We start from the raw sequence: 22,897 nt of genomic DNA, 5'->3' as shown, positions 1-22,897 counted from the left end.
GCAGAGGTTGCAGCAGGTTGAAAGAGAAAAGGAAACCTTCAGTGCATTGATAGAGAACATGACACCATGGGCAGACCCCGCGGATCTTGGTTGGGGAGAAGAGGCATTTTTAGCAGTTGCAGGAATGTTACGATTCTCTGCTCATTCTCTCCCTTTTACCTGAAGTAAAAAATGCACAAAGATAGTCTGCAGTCTGAAAGACTTTCTATTTAAGTTATCAGACCCAAGGATATTGTGACATTAAAGATGTGCCCGAGGTCATAAGGAAGACTGAATTGCAGGGAAACACACAGAACATGACACTATCCTTCTTAGTTTGTTTTAGAGCTGCAGTGTGGTAGGATTTCTCTCAATCTATTGCTAAAAATTGAAGATATTTTTGATGGTAAACTTAAATAAAAGCAGCATTTCCATCCATTTTTCCACAATAAACAGAAGTCAGCCTTTGGGATTTAGAGTTTGTGTTTTCTAAAAGTCGCCATAGGCAATAATCAAGAGAAGTTACTGCAGAATACTCTTGGGCTTCAGAGCTGGTATACATACCATGGGGAAGGAAAGTCACTTCAGAGCAGTCTGCTCAGGAGCTGCCAGTGCCTCTTACTGGAGCCACTAGCACATCTGTGAATCTTCTGCTCACAATAATTAATCATAATAAAGGTTGCAGTGAGGATTTGGTTGGGAAATTTATTCAGAATGCACAGATGGAATATCATGGCACAAAACCATGTGCCTTCATTTTTGCCAAAGCAGTAACCCAAGCGCATTGAAGAAAACCCACAGGTAGTCAGGTAGGTGCTGCTGAATGAGTTTTACATGGTTTGCCTTTTTTATTTCCTATCCTGCAGGAACAGAGCTTTAATAAAATGTCAGCCTATTTCCCAGTGCCGCTGGAGGAATAAAGAGCAATGTCGAAGACTTGCTCAGTGAAAACATTCAAGTGATTTTAATTTTTATGTTCATGCAAAAAAATCCCATCACCATTTGATGAAAACATTGAAGATTTTAAATGTCGCACAAAGAAATGCAAGTGCCTATGGTGTTGCCTTTCTGATTAAACACACTTGTACTTACATCAAATATGAACTGTCTTCACCAGTGAAAGGGCATTTGCCAGTGTTTAGGATTAAACTAAGTGAAAACTGAAAAGCAGTTTGCTACCTCTCTTATACTGCCTTCTCTCTCCTCCGCTTTTTATTCCCCTCCTCCTGTTTTCAGTCAGCTAGTCTCAGTGCTGCCAAAAAGTGTGCAGCAATGTTCTTACATGCAGAGTATAAAAACCAGTTTTTCTAATAAATGTTAACAGCAGCCATAAAGCAGCAAAATAAAATAACACTAAGAAAAATAATCAATAAAAATCTGTACAAGAATTAAGTATTGGTTCATGTAATAGGAAGAGGGGCTGAATGAGATTGCTTTATAGAGGAACCTGGAAACTATTTCAAGGGAAGATTGGCAAGGGATAAAATTTATCAAATGCTGCTGAGATAATATTACCAGAGCAGACAGGAAACAAGATGTTTGACCAAAGGGAATGTAACTGAATGGATCCAGCTCTTTTCTGTGCTTCCAAAATCACTGTCCTTTTGGGCTTAAGTGACCCCAGTGTGTCAACATGCAAATGATTTTAAGCTAATGCTGAGAGAGATGTTTCAGCAATAGGTGTCTGGACACTAGGAATTTAGTTTGTGCTATGCAACTGGCGCATGGGCAATGGGGATTCAAGTTTATCAGATAGATTTAGAGCTTCTCCAAACTGCACTGAGGAAGGCAGGGAGGTGTTTGTCCGAGATAAGGTCACCAGAGATGAAACCTGGAGGTTTTGGCAGGACCTGGCATCTCAACAGCAGTAAAGATAAGTGTTAGGTTGAGCATAGGCAGTGAGGACAAGTCATTCAAACTTGTAGTTCAAGCATCTTCCTGCTAGCTCGTGTTGTCCCTGTGGTGCATCAAAGTTGCATGGAAAAAGCCTGATCTTGGCTCACATTAACTCATTTACTACAAATCTTTGACGTGGCATACAAAAAAAGTCAGTATGAATGGAGCTGTTAATGCATGGAGTGTTCTATACAATACTTCTGGAATTACTGTAGTGTTGTTAGTAGGAAGGACTGGCTCCTTCATGATGCAATGTGCCAATGCCTACTGCATTTATTAGCCTGTCTACCTTTTCCCACAAATCCAAACCCACACAGCCTGATATAAAAGGTTCTTTCTACCCAGTTAAACAGGACTGAGATGCCTGTGTTTTGGACGCAGCCTGAAGATGAAAAAGTCTTGCAGTCTCAGGATCAGCCCCCACGTTGGACAGGCACTGCCTTTCTCGATATCACTAGTGGCTTCTGTCCTGTTCTATATGATCAGTAAATGAACTGAATATGTAGTTTACAAGAATTTTGTTCAGCATCAACACCAATGCCAGCTGCATTGCTAGTAATAATACAGCCCGTTCTTCAGAATAAAGCAAAATAGAAAATGTAATTAATTTTATTCGAAAATTCTGTCTGAGCACATTTGGCACCCACTTAATTTCCCTGCCACATCAGAAAATATACTCTGACCAACGTCACATATCCTGAAGACATGGAAGAAAGGAACAAATATTATTATCGGTGTTTGAATATTCAGTCTATGTAAATGTATTATATACTTTGCCTGGCTTTGTCATAATAGAAAAACCAAGCAGGGCAAACTTGTATTTTTTCCGCACACACTTTTCTTTTATCTTTTTTTTTCAAATTTTGCACAGTGCATTTTGCAGGCTTTTCTTTTTAGTTATATGCCTCTAGCTATTAGCTTGGAACCAAATATTCAGACATATACAGCACAAAACCACATGAAATATCTCGTCACAACAGTGCCTTGAGGTTTGAGAATCGTAGATGCTGGAAAGAAAGAGACCTATTAATTTATCTTTTTGCATATGCCCTTGCAATCTATTTTTTTCTATTTATTTTGAAAACCTCCAGTAATATGGTATCTTACAAATGAATTAACGAAAAACAGCTTCAGTTTTCTACAGGCAATGAGTTGATTTCTAGGGAAGGGAAAGTCCTGTGTTTTCTCGTGCAGACACCTGATCTGATGCATTAGAATAACCATAAACCACCAGGTTGTGCTGTTGCCCTTAAGCAATATGCATGATCACAGAGCTGTGCTACTGTGCTCGCCTGATAGCTGTTATTCATCTGGGAAGACCCTAAACCCCCAGAAAATTAGAATGAAAACAAGTCTCCCAGATAACTTTCCTCTCGATTATACAGCCCACTATTTTTCATAGGACTTTGGCTCACTTTGTAAACAACTGGCAGTGTACATGAAAAAAAAAAAGAAAATCCATCTGCACAGGTTAGGATACAAACACTGCAAAGCTCATCTGAGAGCTGATGACACACTCAGTGCAATTTCCAATGAACAAGATGTTAACGATCATCACTGCAGCTTACATTCACTGCTGAACTTCCCACCCCAGCATAGACCATTTCAGTTCTTCAAAACCATATGCTATTTCAAAAATGAGGAGTGTACTGTGGAGAAACCTTGGAAAACACCTTAGAGTAAGTCTATTTGCAGTTGAAACCTCAATGCTAATGGCACTAGGCTAACCATTTCAATCTTAAGAGTGCCCCTGATATGCTGGACTAGGCTATAATTTCTTCAGAATGTTTTTCAGATTACACTTTTTGATAGTTTATACGTGAGATTTTCTTTCCTCACTGTATTCTAAACACACTAAATTGTTTCAGGTTCCCTATGACACAGTTTCTAAGTAAATCATCAGTAAACTGAGCAGGTTTTTTCTTACAGAACTAATCACCTCAGACGGTTGTGTGACTCAAAATTACTTTTCCACTATATATGACTGAAGAAATGTTAGCTGCAGAAAAGTATTAACATCTTCCATTAAGTAACAGAAAATTTACATAAGAAGAATGTGTAAAGATGTCCGTGCCAAATCTGACCAGAGGTAAATAAACAAGTGCCAGGGAAGTTTGCCAAAGCCAAGTAGAAGAGTGGCCTAAACAAGTAATGATACATGTAAAACCCAGCTAGCAAATAACTGAATCTCAAGAAGAGGTCATGTTTTTGTATCTTATTACCACCTAAAGATTTTCTTTCCTTGAGTTTGTCCAAGCACTTTTTGCAACCTTGTAAACATTTGGCCTTTCCAGCATCTGGAGACAAGATTCATTGCATAAGTATATGAGGTGTGAAAAACTGTTCCTTTAGGATAGTATAAAGAAAACTGGCATAATATACAAGGCTGGATCCATATACTTTCCCTCATAAAACTACATGATTAGATAAGGTCAGTTTTAGGTGTTTGTGAAACAAGAGACAAGACCATGCCACATCACAAAACTGTACCAGGATGCCAAATTTTTAACCTAAACAAAATAACTCAGAGCTGCATTTGGACATCATTTAGTTGAATTTTAACTTCCACATCACTAAATTTTTGACTGTGTATTCTCTTCTAAATACTCCTAAACCTTTTAGTACATTTCTTCAACTATGCTTTTGCTTGGTGCTGGAGTAGCTTTTCAGATTGTGTACATTCCTCCTCCACTGATGTAACACACAGTCTTCTATCTTCCCTTAAAGTACTCCAAGAGAAAATAGCTTTTAGCTCCACTTAAAAGTAAAAAGGGGAAAAAGTTCCTCTTCTTTCATGCACCTTGGTGGGAAAGCACCAGATCAGGAAAGCTCTAACACTTGGAACACAACTCAAGTTATTCAATTCCCAGTGGGGATCTGATACTGTCCTGGCTTGTGGATCACACTTTAGTTGCAGATGATATGTGATGCAGTTACTTTCTTTCCCGAAATAGTTTCCCAAAGAATACAACCAGATTTTTAGCAACTGATAATCATAGTAGCACTCAGAGCCTGCTTCTGTGCACCTATTTAGCTAACATCTAAATATGTCCCCTCAGAAAGAAGATAGACATTTTCAGATTTCCTTCTCTTTAAATTATTGAGAAGCAACACTGTCTAGTCCGGTGTTTTAGATGGAGTTAACTGCAGAACATTTACAGTCATAAAATAAGGCACCTACCACCCTCATTCCCCACCAAACACTCCCCATTTGAAAAAGCTGAAAACCTTGTCCCACAGATCTGTAAGGTAAGATGGAAATTTCTGCCATGGATTAAAAACTATTCATGAGACAGAGAAAACAAAGGAGAAGAAAAAGATCTAATTCTTGACATATAGAGAGGTTAATATGGAGTGCCCCAAGACTTGCTGCTGGGACTGATTTTTGTCACTTTCAATCCCCAGCATAATGCAAAAAGTACTAGCTTACTCAGCAAATAATCTAAACTTTTCTATAGCAATAAATACCCGTACTTGCTTTAGATCAAGCTCCAGAGTCCATATGCCGTTATTTGTAACAACATCCACAAGACTATCTGAGCACACAAAGAGGAAGCTAAATCTCGATATGGTTGAGGAAGCTAAATCTCGATATGGTTACACATCAGTAGAAATGTCCCTAAGGGAGAAGCTCTGTTGCTTTTGAGTGCTCATAAATCAGAACAAAGACAGCATTTCTGTTAAAACATTCAGTGAATCTGAAGCTCTGCAAGGAAGCTAGAACATATTTTTCCCTTGTATACTGGAGGAAAAAAAAAAGTGAACCATGCCGCAGCTCTGGAAAATGTTGCTATTACATCTGAATGAATGACATTCAATATCAAAAATATTCATTAAATCCCAAGTAAACTCTGTCTTAAAGGTTTAAGACATACCATAGATGTATGTAGGAGTTCAGCATGTAAGTAAATGGTATACAACTCATATCCCAGTAGGTAAGAAGCCAAAAATTGTCAAGGTGTTGCAAGCAACTGCTAGCAAATAGAAGAAGTCCAATTAAATAGCTTGTTGTTATTTCATATCCTCTTGGTTTTTAATTCAGTTTCAATCACGCTATAGAAAACATGAAAAACATTCAGAAGCACAACAGAAATGCCTTCTAAGCAATAGACTTTCGAAAGTGTAAAAGCAGTTTTACGCATGGTTCTGCTCCTCTATTTGACCAGCAAAATTGGCAAAAGTCTTTTAACTGTGCAGCAACTCAAAAGCTGAAAAGCTGCCATGGTCACACTGGTTAGAGAAATCTGACTCAATTATGCTCTACACATATATCAAGATAAAAATATTAAGTACAATGAATACTCATAATTCAGAACATAAATTGATTAACAGTCAGTTCAGCCAAAAAGTTGTCTTCATGGCATATTTCATAGTTAGGCATCATGGCAGAAGAAATTGGAAGAAAGCAAAGTTGAACATTTAAATTCCATTGTCAATTGATGAAGCAATGATCTCAGAAATTCAGTTGCCTTGTGCCAATGCATATTGATATATGTGGCTATTTTATATTTTCATTTGCATTATGAATAATGCTGCCTAGTGTAGGCCACCTAAAATATGTCATTTTTCTAAAAATGTGATTGGAAGCCTTCCCAGCTTACACAGTACATTTTCCCTTCTGAGAATAATGTAGAACTGAAGTCAATAATTGTATTTCATTTCAGGTTGTGTGTAGCACATGCAAAGCATTCTCCTTCTATTCACAATATGCAATTAGCAGACTTGAAATCTTGATGGTTCCTGTTGGAGAACTGATGGAAATCAAGAGTCAATATCCACCTAGAAAGGTATTTGGAAAATTTCCCTAATCTGCATTGATAAGGATATCTACAAAATTAAAACAATAAGGTCACAATATTTTAAATACATATAGATTTCACGGTATCACCTTTGCCTTTCTCTTTTTCTCAAATATGTCAATTAAGGTGAGGCTAAGGACACCGGTTTATTGTGTTAGAAATGAGGCATCTCAGTTTCTTTACATTCCTCAGCATAACTTAGGTGATAGGAACACAGTTTAATTAAGATAGAAGGCATACTAACCATAATAATCCCAAAAGCATCTGTTTTCTGGAGCAGGCTGATAGCTTCTGCCCACTTTCTTCCCTTCTGAACATGTTGTTTAACAAAAATAATTTTCTTTGCAGCAAAATTCCTGCTTATAATATCTAGACCTCTACTGTTTTAAGAAACCATTATATATAATTTCATTCATTGCTTGATTAAGCATGATCTTGTGGTTTCTTGCCCACTTTACTCCTAATGTAAGAACATTTAACAATCTCAATCAGTTATGATTAGAAATCTTACTCCCATTTCAAGCATAAATGTGTAAAAAACTAATTTTATTACAAATGTCACAATTTCCTATTACATTTCCCCCTCTTGGATATTTATGTTAAGGAAATATCTGCATCAGCTTCATAATTTTTCTAAGGTAAGTCAACCTGTTTTAGCCTCTCAGAATTCTAGGGAATAGCAAAGAATTTACTTTCTCCTTATCATTCAAGTAAACCTTGTCCACCCTGCCCCTATTTGAAAGCATCACTCTTGACACAGAGGGATTAGAAATATAGGCATCATTACTGGAAAGTACATAAATATTTTACACTTCGTGTCTTATTTCTAAACAGTTATTCCAATGAAACTACCCTAGATCAACCGCAGCAGTCAAATTCTACTGCATGTCTTCAAGTACACGACTTGGTTTGAAACTCTGTGAACATGGATAAAGAAGCAAAGGAAACAAAAGCAGAGCAGAGGGTGCAAAATAGGGCTGGGATGACCTGGAGTGAGTATCAAGAGCTAATTTGTCCATTATTTGTGAGGTGGGAATTCAGCACCATCACTAGTTGGTCTACAGATGCAGCTTCTTTGCGTGGCACTGGGACAGGAGGAATTAGATACCCACACTCTTTTTCTCTGGTTTCCTTCTCACTGCAGCTTTGCACCAGTATTCTCCTCTGCTAGGTGCAAAGTAAACTGCTTTGTCTCAAGGCAAGAGGCAACCACATTTGTTCCCTGTCCACAGCACACATCCATGCACACACATACACACATACATCTCTCAGTGGAAACCTCTTCACATAATTTTTCTCTTCAGAAAGCTGCTTTTGAGTGCTTCCACATTGACTGAAAGGATTTTCAGGGGAAAATATATCCAAATTAATATCAGTCACTTTAAAAACATGGAAGGAAATTGCTGTATAGCAGTCATAATTCTCCCAGAGAAAAATAGAACTAGAAAGGGAAGAAAAACCTTTCTGAAAGTTTTTACAGCTGGGAAAGCCTGGGGAGTTGATTTTTCAGAATTCTTAGAAGTGCAATGATTTAGCGCTGTTGCTCACTAAAACAAGCATGCAAGTTATGATAGAAGTGCAGAGATGTTTATGCAAAGTTTGTAGAAATGAGGAGCCTAGGGAGCTTGGGGCAGCCTAGCAGACCAGTCTGACACCTCCAGGATCCAAAGACCTGAATACACATGCAAACTGTCCAGAAGCAAATGTATAAAATGTATAAAAAGGTGATCTTGAGTGCTATCATGAAGCACATGCAAGAGAACCGAGTGATCAGGCCCAGTCAACACGGGTTTACAAAAGGCGGGTCTTGCCAGACTAACCTGATCGCCTTCTATGACAAAGTGACTCAGCTGCTGGATGAGGGAAAGGCTGTGGATCTGGTCTTCCTTCTTCAGTAAAGCCTTTGACACAGTTTCTCACAGCGTTCTGCTTCAGAAACTGTCACCTCTGGCCTGGACAGGCGCACACTCTCCTGGTGGAAAACTGGTTGGCTGGCCGGGCCCAGAGAGTGGTGGGAAATGGTGTGAAATCCAGCTGGAGGCCAGTGACAAGTGGGGTTCCCCAGGGCTCGGTGCTGGGTCCAGCCCTGTTCAATGTCTTCATCAATGACCTGGATGAAGGCATTGAGTGCACCCTTAGCAAGTTTGCGGACGACACTAAGCTGGGTGGAAGTGTCGATCTGCTGGAGGGTAGGGAGGCTCTGCAAAGGGATCTGAACAGGCTGGACCGCTGGGCAGAGTCCAATGGCATGAGGTTTAACAAGGCCAAATGCTGGGTCCTGCACTTGGGGCACAACAACCCTATGCAGTGCTACAGACTGGGAGAAGTCTGTCTAGAAAGCTGCCTGGAGGAGAGGGACCTGGGGGTGTTGGTTGACAGTGACTGAACATGAGCCAGCAGTGGCCCAGGTGGCCAAGAAGGCCAATGGCATCTTGGCTTGGATCAGAAACGGTGTGACCAGCAGGTCCAAGGAGGTTATTCTCCCTCTGTACTTGGCACTGGTGAGACCGCTCCTTGAATCCTGTGTTCAGTTCTGGGCCCCTCACCACAAGAAGGATGTTGAGGCTCTGGAGCGAGTCCAGAGAAGAGCAACAAAGCTGGTGAAGGGGCTGGAGAACAGGCCTTATGAGGAACTGCTGAGAGAGCTGGGGTTGATTAGCCTGGAGAGGAGGAGGCTGAGGGGAGACCTCATTGCTCTCTACAACTACCTGAAAGGAGGTTGTAGAGAGGAGGGTGATGGCCTCTTCTCCCAAGGGACAGGGCACAGGACAAGAGGGAATGGCCTCAAGCTCTGCCAGGGGAGGTTTAGGCTGGACATTAGGAAAAAATTCTTCACAGAAAGGGTCATTGGGCACTGGAACAGGCTGCCCAGGGAGGTGGGTTATTCACCTTCCCTGGAGGTGTTTAAGGGACGGGTGGACGAGGTGCTAAGGGGCATAGTTTAGTGTTTGATAGGAATGGTTGGACTCGATGATCCGGTGGGTCTCTTCCAACCTGGTGACTCTATGATTCTATGATTAACCTCAGGAGGAAGAATAAAAAGATTTAACCAAGAAGTACTGCAGGAGCACATGTGTGAATTAGCTTAGTTACCTACAGGATTGACCTCACTACTCTATCAGATAATTATTAACTTCACCAGTGCCCCAGCACTTCTCTTGTTCCTGCAGGTGGCCTTGGGATCAGCAGGGAAAGAAATGGGAGGGGGGCACAGCTCGTGTGTCATGTGGAAGCTGAAGAAGAAGGAGTAGCCACTCCTCAGTACTTGGCTGCCAGCAGCGAGCTGTCAGGCACATTACATTAATAACTGTAATTTGTAACTGTGAAAGCCCCAGGATATCAGCAGCGCCTTGACGAGCTGTGTCCAAGAATTTTCTGCAACCAGCCTCCTCATGCAGGAGGAGCTTCCCCAGCGCAGGAAGCACCCAGCTCGCCCAAGCAGAAGCAAACAGACCTTTGCAAAGGCACCATCAAGTGACGGTAAAGTTCAGTGACAGAGTTTTGCTAATCTCATGGCACAACTGCAGTGCAAAGAAAAATACATTTGAAGTATCAAGCTTGGTGCCAACAGTTACGTGCCAGTGGAGTAGCAGGAAATCAGCTGGGAAGCATTTACTCTATTTCTTCTGTTTATAACAAGCTTTGCACAAAAGCAAAAGAAATCTGACAGAATTATCAACCAGAGAGAAATAGCTACAAACTGTGGTGTAATTTCATGTGCATTTATTATGGCTGGATTTTGACAATTGGAATATTCCCATGGGGATCTAGGAGATGCAAGCAACTGACATTTAGAACACTTTAATTCCACCTCATTTTCCCACTAGCACTTAAAAGAGAAAAGACTACATGCAGTTTCATTCTTCACTGATGTATAATTTTATTTTACTCAGTTTGCTCAACCTAGTACTAATTCTCACTCCAGTATTAAGGTGCAATTTTAAGGATGATATTTGCTTCTTTGGCCATGATAGATTTAGATGGTGTTTTTTAACTCCTCCATAGAACTGCTAATTCCCACATCGGTCTCCTTTGCATAAGGGTGATACCACAAAAGCTGGGTACAAACCATCTCTTTATGTTGCATTCCCATGTGTCTGCACATATTGTAGAATCACCCAGTGCCTTTTCCCAGTGTGACACAGAGGTGTCTATATACTCTCTTTGTGGTTATTCAAGATGATATTATTTAGTAGTAAACTGTATAGTAAAGTAATGAAATATGTTTAACTGCTTATTTATTCTCCTAGAGCACATTTCGCATTTTCAGCAGTAAAGAGTACAGAAAGGACCAACAGCATGTCAATTTTAGCCATCAGCAATTAGTTAATTCTCTTTTGGGGCTCCCTTGGTGAAGGACACCCAGTTTCCTTCTCAGAATCTTTCATCCATTCTCTGTGCACAGCTCTAAGCACAGGACAAGATAGGTCTAGTAGTCTCTTCCAGGATCTGGGTGCAATCCAGTTTGTTTTCCCAGAACCACACTTCAGGATTTTCACAGCTGACTGGAGTTTTGAACACCCTGCAGCTGTTTTGGTCCCATGCCAGTGGCAATTGGTACATGACCGGTAGCCACAGAGTGGACAGTCTAGAGTTCCAGACTAAGGGACACCAGAGTGCCCAGAGCCCCTTACCACAGACCTGGTGGGTTCGGCTGGTGTGGGTCTCATCATCTGCCCATGAAATCATCAGATCCATGATGCTGGTAACAAGTTAACATGGAAATGGTGGAGGGAAAGCCGCAGAGATTTGTTTACCTATTCAAATTTCCCTGTCTGATCAAATCAGCACTTTCACCTCTTCTGGTTTTAACATTATTTTACCTGAAAAGGAAAGAGAAAAGACCAACCTTAAAAGCTGATTTTCCCGTTTTGCTGCTTCTTTCTTTGAATAAAAGAGCTTTCTTAGGTCAAGAACCGACTACCAAGTAGCCAAACTACTTATATCCACAATTACTGGTTTATTTACCATCAGATGAACATCAGATTAAGGAGCCAGGAATACCACATGACTCAAAAGATATGCTACTTTTCATATATAAATAATGTGCTGAAGTAATGACGCTTTGGCAGACAACTGAAGGAAATACACACATTTCTGCTGAGCTTTGTTTACACATCTGTGCATTTCCCACTTTGCTGAGACCTTTGCCTATTACAGTTTGTTTTTATAGTTGCTGATAGGACTAGAGGTATTTTTTTTGCTTTGAAACTCTTTCCAAGACCTAGAACAAGTACACTTAGATTTAGGTTTTTTTCTTTAACATTTTGCAGTTTTAACTCACAAGGTTGATTTATCATTTGAGCGCAGTGCACTAGATGCCACATTGCTTTCATTAGAAATAAAGAAACATTAAAGTCTAATGTAACATTAGGGTAGCAAACCAACTTAATTATCAAGTTTTCATATTTTATTTCACTGGGCTGTGGGAGTGTGGGATGTTAATTCAATGCTTGGGAGTGAGAAGGGGCTCTGCCTTCTGGTCAGCTAGCAGCTGTGGCATTGAACTGTTTTCTTTTCCACTGGCAATTTTCTGATGAAAAAAGAAAACAGTTGCTGGTAGGTTTTTGTGTGGGTTTTTTTCAAACAGTATTTTCTATTAATATTTTAATCAAATTTAAAAAAGTAATTTTTACTCCAGAAATGAAATGTCTGAAAAATAAGTCAAGTTGAAGAGACTTCAGTTTTTCAGTTCTTAACAAATCTGCAACATTGTCAGTCTTAAGTTATCACTTGTTTGTACCCTCAGTCCTGCATGTATTTGTCATCTGCATTATAAATGCTTCAATCTGAACTATTTATGTCCTGGGTTTTGGCCATTTGAAACTACATAAGGAAGTTAAGCTGCAGATAATATTTGACTTGCTCCAGCTACTCACATGAGTATTTCCAAGTTAAAGAGGATTCTATTATGGTCTCAAATCAATGAACTGAAACATTTAATATCTTAAAAGGTTCAAATGTGATCATGTCCTAAGCTGGAGAGACTGGAGCCACACTTCCATCAGTAGTAGACTACAAAGGGTTGTTTGCAGTAGAAGTAGGCACAGCCACACCATCACCACATTTAGCTAATTGGGGTTATACTAATGATTAATTGGTAACACCAGAAATTTTGGTGGTAAGAGGTAGTGTGGGTGATACAGACTATGAGCCTTTCGAAGGAGAAAGTTGTTGGCATCCAGGTGCTACCAATTTGTTTTCCAGTTTTAGATCTGTGCTGCTAGGTCTTAATTGATGCCTGCTCTTCTAGGATCCTTCACAGAGCACGGTGAAAGCAGATAAGTCTTTTCTCTGCATTGCAAGATTGTGCTTTGCTGTAGCAAGTAGAGCTGCATCCTAAACATAGTCGGTAGGACTACACAGAATCTGACCATGCCCACACATGAATTTTCCTGCTTGAGGACAACCTTGTTCAGTACCAGCACATCCAATCAGGGTGTTTTAATTAAAGGTATGTACGTTTAAGATGTAAAAATGCAGATTCATTTTTAGCTTTCAGTGATATTGTGCTAAAAAGAGCTAAGGGGCAAAAAAGGAGTCTCTCAGGAGCAGAGTCCTGGCTGAAGCTGATGGGTGCATGTGATTTCTAAGCAAAGAAATGAGCACGCTCTCAGAGAAAACCTAGACCAGGAAAAGGGGATTTATGTTGAGAAACTCATTAGATGACCCAACTGAAGTTTCTGAGTTGGGGATTCTGGTTTTTTTTACAGTATTTAAAAGAACATAACCTGGTTTATGTAACTTGTAAATATTATTACACCTAAGAAACACTTCACTATTTCCAATGGTGTTATTATTTCATAGAAGTAGACTGCTGCAGTTACTTACTTATTCATATTATTACTCTATGAGAAATGTTCACTGAGGCCATGATATTTCATCTATGGATATTAGACTTATTCTATACACATTAAGAGTGCCCTGGTTTTCAGTATTCTAACTTAGAAATACAGTCTACATGCACTTCAATAGATTTTGCTAGCACTTTTGATCCTGGACTAGTTTGTATGGTAATTATTAACTAGCTTAATTCTGAGAACTGTGTTCATGTTATGTTTTTACACAAGATGTGCTGGCATGCTAAAACATTGCCTAAACAAGTCAAGGTTGTTGTTGCTCAGCCAAAACAGTTACATTAATTGTAAATTCAGTGTAAACAAGAAACAGAATAAATGTTTTCCAAGTAGAATAACAAACCTGGCAAGGAATAAAACATATTCATGCTTTTAAGTGCATAATAAAAGTGTGCGAAATACAGAATTTCACTTTTGAAGAATGTCAAAACATTTTACAGTCTATGGTTTATGTATGTTTTCCATTTCATTTTTAGTTAATTCTTCATTTTAACCAGCCTTAATCCTTAATCTGATTCATTTCAGGCATTTATAATTCGTGCATGTATCCAAGCCTGAACTTCATTTGAGTGTGAATTGGGACCGATTCTGAATGTGTTTTCAGACAAGCATAAATCCAAGAAGTCACTGACTGAATTTACCTGAGGATAAACTAAAGGCACAGAAAGCGCCCCCCACTACTAACTTAATGTGACTCACATAACAGCAAAACTTCATTGGTGTCAATGATACTAGCTTAGTTTGTAAGCATCACAGGATTTGTTAGTTTGTTACTCTTTGCATTTCAATAGCTGGCGTTCACTCTGATTTTTAAAAGTCCCAAACCATATGACTTCCATCTCTTCTATTATTCAACAGTTTAATATGCTGCGTTTCCTGATATTTACATCAATTGTCTTTCATCTCTTATAATATATTCCCCTTACGGGTTAAAATTGTACTTAGGTATAATCATTTCATGCTTATTCCTTATTTAGTCAAATTCTAACGACTTAATTCTCTTCATTTTTCTTCCCACTTCATTTCTCGCAAACCCTTTAATTTTTTAGTCTACCTCTTCTCTGATCTCCTTCCAATTTACATCGTTCTGGGAGGGTGTTTCGTATAGTTGTATGCAATGGCCACAACAAGCTTCCAGAAAATCCTTGCTTTGTGACTGCCATCCATGTCCAAAATCCTTTGAAGCCCATGGCTGAGTATCCGTTGGGTGCAAAGGACACTGTATTGCAAAGCTGCCTTCTAATTTTTGTAATTCTTGTAACATTCTCTAACTTGCTTATTAATTACGGCTGTTCAGTTTCCTACACTGTTCATCTTCCTATTTGCTGTATGTTTTAGGGTTTCTCTTTACTTGGTGAATATTTTTTGGCCATGCTTCATCTATGTTTCTTTACAGTCCTTTTTTATTTCATTCTCCTTATTGGCATGTTGAATACTCTAGAATGAGCATAATCTGTGCATTTTATTAAGATTTTATTTATGTCTTTTTATCTTCCTGAATTATTTAGAAAAAAGTAAACCCAGACTAACAATCAGTTAGAGTTACCCCACTGGACATTTCCAACCATCTTGTTGAACAGCTGTTTATCATATTTTTTTTTTCACTTGTATTTTAGCCAATATTCAATCCACACAGAATTGTCTTCAGCCAAGCTGACCTGAATTATTTTTTCAATTAAGATTTCATGAGACAGTGTCAAATGCTTCACCAAAATCCAAATATTTCTCACCTCCTATACTGATTTTTCTTTCTTTTTTTTTCCTTTTTTTTCCTTTCCTTTTTTTTATTTTTCCCTCTTTTTGTTTAAAACTCATACTTTCAAGTCCTTCACACAAGGACATTAACAGCTATTCCATGTGTGGAGTGCTTTAAACTTATGTTTATTCACAGGTAAATTTGAATATTCTCTTTATCCAAGGATGTTTTGGCTCAGAGTTTGCAGACCATGGAGGAGACATCTTTCTCCTCAGCTCTTTGTAGTGTGATTGGTGTAAGCTGAAGGAGTTATAGGGTTGTTTTAACTAAAGCCACTGATTCCCAATTCCATTAATTTAGTTTACACAACTTGAAAATATCTTTTGTCTGTTCCTAGTCACCATACAAAACGCAGCAGATGAATTTGTAACTGCATGCACAGATTTTTATGTCAATGAGGGAAATTTGTTTCTTTCTACAGCAATCATCTGGTGTCTGTGGTATCCCCAAGGCAGCAAATGCAGGCTCCTTAAAGCCAAGGTGCTGTTCCCTAAAGAGTCCAAGTACTTGAATTTTGCCAACCTCATTCCTGTATTCTGGTATTTCTATTGCTTTCAGAGGGACTAATCATGCAATGAAGAGCTGGTTATTGTTTAAATAAATTTTAGACCCACTCTATTTTTCTTAAGTAAAGGATGGTATGGAGGTAATGGAAAGATAGTAGCCCAATGTATTTACATATTATTTAACATCAAGTTAATTGTTCTTGGTTATATTAATTCATTGTATCTTGGATCCTTGCACATTACAAAGGAAGTTTTCTGTCATGAGAGAGACAGTAGCTTTCTCTGAACTAGACATATCATTCATGTCTAAGCCAACAGAAACACAAATCAGTCACTAGGATGGACTTCAAATGAATTCATGGTGCCTAACTACGAGGTGTTTTTCTTTTCCTCGATACTAGAGGCTTATTTCCATAAAATCATTTTATAATCTAATCAAAATTCTACTGATATAAGGGAACAAATAAGCAATTTTATAAGGATTAAAATACCTTCTCCTTCAATGAGGAAAATGCAGAAGGACCATCAGTACCCTCTTTTGCAGTAGCCAGAAACTTAGATTAATTTCTGAAGGATTATGTGTTTCTTTTAAAAAAAATCACATCTGAATCTATGAAAGATTTAAAGAAGCCTTTGAATAATGAAGAAAACCATCGAAATTGAAGAAACCCAATGGCTTTTATTTTATTGCAAACATATTTTAAGACTTGACAACAGTTGCAGTGTTCCCCTAATTTTTGCTATAAAAGGGAAGTAAAACAACAATTTATTGTAGCAATACTTCATACTGCCCTACTTCTGTAAATTGTCTTTAAGCTCTAGGGTAAGGATGGAACATTCATGTTTTTAAATTGGATACAGAAGCAGTTTCTATGCTGTGGCTGCTGTAGCATAAATTGCTACACAGAGACTACCAGATATATCTAAACATACTGATGCTCAGCAAATTGTGAACATTTTTTTGCCTTGCTTTACCTGCAGTGCTTATACTTTGTGCTCCTTTTAAATGCCTTCTAATGTTTGGAAAGTATAACGCAGACCTTGAAAATGTTTCCTGCTTGTAGGAGGTTGCATAATTTTCCTTGAAACAGGCCCAAGACTAACTGAGCTGTCTTAAAGTTTTAAAATGTTTTAGCATAATGAATTTATAATATAAATTGGCTGACCAGTGTGAACTTGAATCTTACACTGCAATTTTTTTATGAGGACATAATGTTCTAGCCACAATAATGGAGAGAAAATAGTACTTATTAAACTTTCATTTGAGAGCAACGGTGGGTCATGCACCATGTCATGGGGGTGATGCACTCTCCAGACCTCATGGAGGACAGACTAAAGTGTTGCCTTGCCTCATACAGTCTTGGAAGGGTAATAACAAATTGATGTGTTTGGCATGCTAGCTAGGTGATGTGGTTTCCTCACAGTGACTCGGCAGGAGCAGAGTCAGTGTCTCAAAAAAGGTCCCAGGACTGCTAGGAAGACAACAAAACATTTTGCAGGTGGTAGGCGGCTGCTTATATCTGTTCAATATTCCAGATGGCATCTGTAATAATTACAGTTAGTGAGATGGCTAGGAAGGGAACTGTGCCATTAAGAAGCCCGTGCAAAAGCCATTTGAGCTGACTGCTGTATTTTGCAGACAAGTACATAATGTGATACTGAGCAATTAGACATTGAATTAGCAATTAGATATTGAATTGAGCAGATATCTGTTGTAGATACCAAATGTCTCTGGAAACTCCTTCCTTGCTTGTACCTTCATTACACTTCCTTTGCTGTTCATTACAGAATAGACTTTTACATTCTCTGTAGGAAGGAAAATACATTTTAAGGCTATTAAGTGTTAATGATCACTTTGTAAGGTCCTATTACATGTTTATTTATTTATTTTAAGATATTCAGTGAGTGAGAGCAAAATGGGCAGCACAACATTTACAGCAGTATCTTTGAGAAGTTTGGATGAGGTTAGCAGGAGGCTATTTGCAAGAACAGACGTGTGGCTTTTACATTCACTTTGGGTAGAAAGACCGGTTGTTACCTGCAAGATTAGTAATGCAATTGCCTGATATTTTAAATAATATGAGATCCGAAACATGAAAACAAATTAAGCCTTGCTATGGATGAGAAAACATTACCTAAAAATATGTATGTATTTAGAGCTTAGCTACAGCAACAGATGCTGCGTCTGAATAAAAGGTACTTACAATGATGTACAAAGCTGCCTCTGCACCTTACCTCCAAATTGCTATGAAACTCACAATAATTACAAATTAACTTTTAAGACAAGAAATGTGTGCATGCACAAATGAGCAATGTGAAACATCTTTTTCTTGTTTCTGAAATTAACAAATGTTTTGAGGTTTGATTGGCAATGTTTTATAAGGAGAATAATTTTGAAAGTAATATAGCGTGTTCCTAATTCATTTTAGTGCTTGGGTACTAGATTTCTTCTTTTTTATTATTTTAAACTGATGTTATGAAACCTTAAATTTTTTATAATAGGAGAAATGACAGTTTTCTTTATTGCTGTTTTCTTGCCTCAGAAAAAAAACTGACAAACACGTCTATCATCCTGTTCAGTTCATAAGACACAGCAAAATATGTGTGCAGGATGCAGTGGAAACTCATTATATTTTTTGAGGTAGCAAACGTAGTTTCCATATCTCCAGACTAGTACCTGGTTTATAAGTAAACATTAAATTTACAGTAAAATGTTCAGATTATGGTCTGGGTTATAATCAACTGCGCTTTTTGAGTCCTTTGAAGACAGCTCCAATTTCAGACCCGTGGGCAGAATTAGGCATGTACATTATTCATAATATTATGTATCATTTTAGTTGTTTTCCAAGCCATCTCCAACAATTCTTGAGTATCAACTTTTATTTTTGTCAGCCTCAAAATTTACCATTTCCTTAACTGGCTTGTAAGATGAAAATTAGAAGATCGTCAAAGTTAATGCTAAATGCAATCCATTGTCTTCTACACAGGACCTAATCTTCTTTAACCTATCTTTTCAGAATTGTATTTTGCTCTGTATAGAACACTTGGTTGTCCCTGGTAGTAATAATCTGCAAAAACTTATTTCCAATAGGACTGGAAAGACTTTAGATGTAAGCATGCAGTCATGATATCTGGTTAATAAGTGGATTGTGTCCTTGTCTCTCTCTTGGAAAACATGGAGGAGGAATTTCTGAATGAGACTTGAGAAACATTGAAACCTAAGACTAGGTCTGAAGAAAAGGCATCTGTGGTAGATGTAGCTTTTGTTATTGTCATAAAAGATAAGGTCATACAGGTAAGAACGTGTGAGAAGATGAGATATCTGCAAATAGGAATATAAGTATACCATCTCTTTAAAAAAACCTATTTCTTAAACTAAAGGAATAAGTTTCATCAAGTTATTTTTCTCTATATTTAAGTATATTTATGATGTACTTCATAAAACAACTTACCTAGACCTCCAAAGAAGTCTGACAAAACTGTGCTTTACTGTCATAGAAGTCCTTACAGGGTCCATTCATTTCTAATGCTATCAAAAATACTTGAATTATGGGCAGCACTATCAGCAGAATAGTCTTTCCCAAACAGTCAGAGTAGAAATGCAAGCATTGATACCTTATGTCTGCTTTGTGTTAAGAAAGTTTGGGCAGGTGTGTAGTGTTCTTTTTTTGGTCAGAGTTGGGGGGTTTTTATGTTATTAGAGTGATTTCCACTTGATTTTGGATGCACTGTAGAGAAATGTATTCATACAGAACAAACTAGGTACTCCACTCATCTAGAAGATGATAACAACAGCATAGGAGATGCTATTAGTTTGACACTTTGTCTTAGTTAAGACTTTTCACTAGACAGATGTCCTCATATCTTTGTGACGATCAGGAATCAAATAGATGTTGTTATCTAATCTTGGCTGCTTTGGGAAGATAAAATGGAAAGAATGCAGAGACATGAGGCTTCATTCACATTAAAAAAACTGGCTAAGCAATGTTATATCATCCCACACTTACCACAATACAGGCTTTTTTTGCAGTTTGCTGTAAAGAAAATGAAGATTTGTACTTAAAAATTTTATTCAGATGCAGATTCCAGGAGACGTTAAGTGAATATAACAAATGTGGCAGTTTTTCTCTTCATAAAATGATGATTCCAATCTATTTGTTCCTAACATAACAAGAATTCTCAGAGTCAGATGATGATATATTAAAGCTCATTCTTGAGTTATCAAAAGTTATTTTCCCAGTTCTGCATGATATCTAGATTGCAAGGTGTCCAATGAAATTGTGGTAAAATCAGAATTGCCCCTCTCTCTGGACTTCAGCAGGAGGCAAAGTGTTTTATGAATTCTATGCAGAATGGAAACTAAATATGGTAGTAGTGGCTTCCATAGTCCACAAGAAGATGAGGTACACATTTCCATGATGGTAGAAGGCACGTATGCGATACTCAGACTGTACCTGGTGTTGATCACCTGGAACTGCAGGTATGTGATGAATCTGTGAAATTTGTCTCCTTCATTGATATATTGTAGGCAGCTAGAAAATTCCTATACTGTTTTACTTCGTGCTTTCTAAATAATACCCAAGAAGCTGTTAGCCCATGAAGAGGTAATTTTGTGTTTAACTTTAATTGTGCAACAGTTTATATTTCTATTGTGACATCGACTTATGTATTATGTCCAAACCAGAAAGTCTGTATTGAAAGAACAGCAACTTTGCACACAAAAGCACTCAGTTCAAACATTACTTAGCTTGTAAGGTAAACAAATATTGAATTGCCTCATGTATTTTTTTTGCTTGTTGACAATACCTTTCATTACAATATAGTATTCTATTTTTTCCACCATATCCTGCCACCTTCAATTCATACAATTCTCACTGCTCTAACAAATATAATCATTAAATATTGCATCTAAGCCTTGCTTTTTAGTGCATGAATTGTCACTATTTACTGCATATTTTTCAAAATTACGTTGTTATTCCTAAGTAGATGAGCTAAATCTGAGTGCTGCCCCTGAGGGATCATGGCCTATCCTTTCTCCAAAGCAGAGATCTCTTGACTTGTAGAGCATGCAAACCCAGGTTCATCCCTCCAATAAGAGGATCATCCTCTAGAGGTTTTTGTCAATGCAAAGTACAGGCTCTTTCACACACACATGTGCACAGACACACAGGGAATAGTTTCCTAGCCTGGAGCACTTACATGTCTCCTTAGCAATAAGTGCAGAGTTGCTCAGACAGAGCTGGCTTGTGGTGGCCGGACATATGAGGAACCATAAATCAGTCGTTTCTGTCTCTGAGCCTGCAAGAAACTTAACCTGGTAAACAGTCACAGGATTCCTAGTAGATAAGGCTCTGTGCACAAGACAAAAATGAAATGAGGGAGTGCAGGCTCTCCTTTATAATCTAAAGAAGTACCTGCAGTATGCAAAAAAAGTTTAATTCCTCCCTTTAGCTTGTTTATAACCAGGTCCCTACATTCCCATTTAATACTCAAGTTACCAATCTATAACTTTAAGGAAGGGGAATAAAGAACAAAGCAATGCATGACTTGACAGGAGGCTGGAAAGGGAAGGTTGTGTGCTTTGCTGACAACTTAACATTAGAAAATTTAAGTGGAAAGCTGTTATCTTGTCTGTGAACCTGCTGGGAAGGATGACATGAATTGGCAGGCAGATCACAGCTATTTGCTAAACAAATAAGAGTGCTAAAACTCAGGAATAAGTTGCCCGGTTCTTGCGGAGCTGCATGTTGCAGTGACTAAATACCTTATGCTTCTCTACTCCAGTTGCTTCTACTAGCCCTAGATCCTGGGGGTCTTTTCCAACCTAGGGATTCTGTGATTGTGTGATTAATTTTGTGCAGGTGATTAATTCTGTGATTAATTTTGTGAAGGTTTGGTTTACCTTGTATACCTACAGATATTTTTCCTTAGTTTTTTTTGAAAGTGACTTTGAAGTTTTGATAATTATAACCCACTTGCTTCCCTTCTCCCTTTCTCCTTTCTGTCTTTACCTCCACAGACCCTCCATCCTTTCATGACCTTTAAGTTTCTATTTCTCTTTTTCATTTCCTTCTGCTCTTCCCAGCTTTTGTCATTCTTTGTTCCTGTTCACTATCTTTATTCTTGATCCCTCCCAGAATTTGCTATGCTTTTCAGGTGAGCAAGAAGATCAGTAAGAGCCCCTTGTTTTATTTTGTGCCCCTTACCACAACACACCTGCCAACAAGAAGTTACTAATGCAGGAAAAATCCTGGTCAAGTGTTGCAGTAGAGTGCTGATTTTGGTCACGAGCAGTGTAGGAGGTAAGAGAGGGACACCATGGAGAGTGGAAATGAACTATCAGATGTGTTAGTATCTTGTCTGTGTTTCTAACAGGCATCTGTGTGCACACTGGGATTTTAGAAGTTTGTTAAGAAGCCAAATTTGGATTTGGGAGATATTTTTTTTGAGGGTTTCCCAGCACTTAAAAAAAACTTATTACATTAAACAATCCCACGTTAGCTTTCCATGCTGGGAAACATTTAAATAAAAGGTCCTACATTTAACAATTAGCACTATTACTGACTAATACATTAACACAACGTGACTGATTTTGTTCTCTGCATCATAGTGCTACATGGCTTCTGATCAGGGACAGAGACCAGCTGAAATTGGCTGTACAAGTACCGAATCTTGCGCTGCAGGTATCTTTTTAACCATACAGTAATCTGCATCCATACTTATATTTACAACTCATTCCAATGCCTAAAAGTGAAATTTCTTCATAGTACAGCACCGAAAACAGTTTTTCCTTTAACTCACAAATATTTGAAATATGTCAAAAACAGATGCTTCCCTATAACCTCCAAGTTTCAGCCTGACATAGAATATAACCAATAATGATTTGGTTTGCAACATTAAAACCAGAAAAGTCAACACTTACGGTTAAAAATAAATAAATAAATGAAATTCCAGACAAGCACAACTACAAGGGACCCAGAAAAGAAAATGATAAAGTGCTTTTGAACTCTGTACTATCATCTGGTGTTTTATTACTACATGTTGCCTTAGATATTTTTCCCCATACTTAGTGTTGCAATTAATAAAAATCCCTATATAAAGGTA

At 38.1% G+C, this 22,897-nt stretch overlaps 1 protein-coding gene across 1 annotated transcript in view; it reads right to left on the bottom strand.

Moving 5' to 3' along the window:
- The window catches only part of BCHE (butyrylcholinesterase), a 45,357-nt gene extending 33,680 nt beyond the window's left edge, over positions 1-11,677 (bottom strand). The window contains exon 1 of the mRNA XM_069864490.1: positions 11,524-11,677. The gene's annotated coding sequence lies outside the window, so the exon portion shown is untranslated. The remainder of the gene's footprint in view (positions 1-11,523) is intronic.
- Positions 11,678-22,897: the final 11,220 nt, after the last annotated feature.

Source organism: Phaenicophaeus curvirostris, chromosome 10 (assembly GCF_032191515.1).
Source record: "Phaenicophaeus curvirostris isolate KB17595 chromosome 10, BPBGC_Pcur_1.0, whole genome shotgun sequence".
NCBI lineage: Eukaryota > Metazoa > Chordata > Aves > Cuculiformes > Cuculidae > Phaenicophaeus > Phaenicophaeus curvirostris.
The sequence above is the reverse complement of the archived record's forward strand: the minus strand, read 5'-3'. Positions and strand labels throughout refer to the sequence as shown.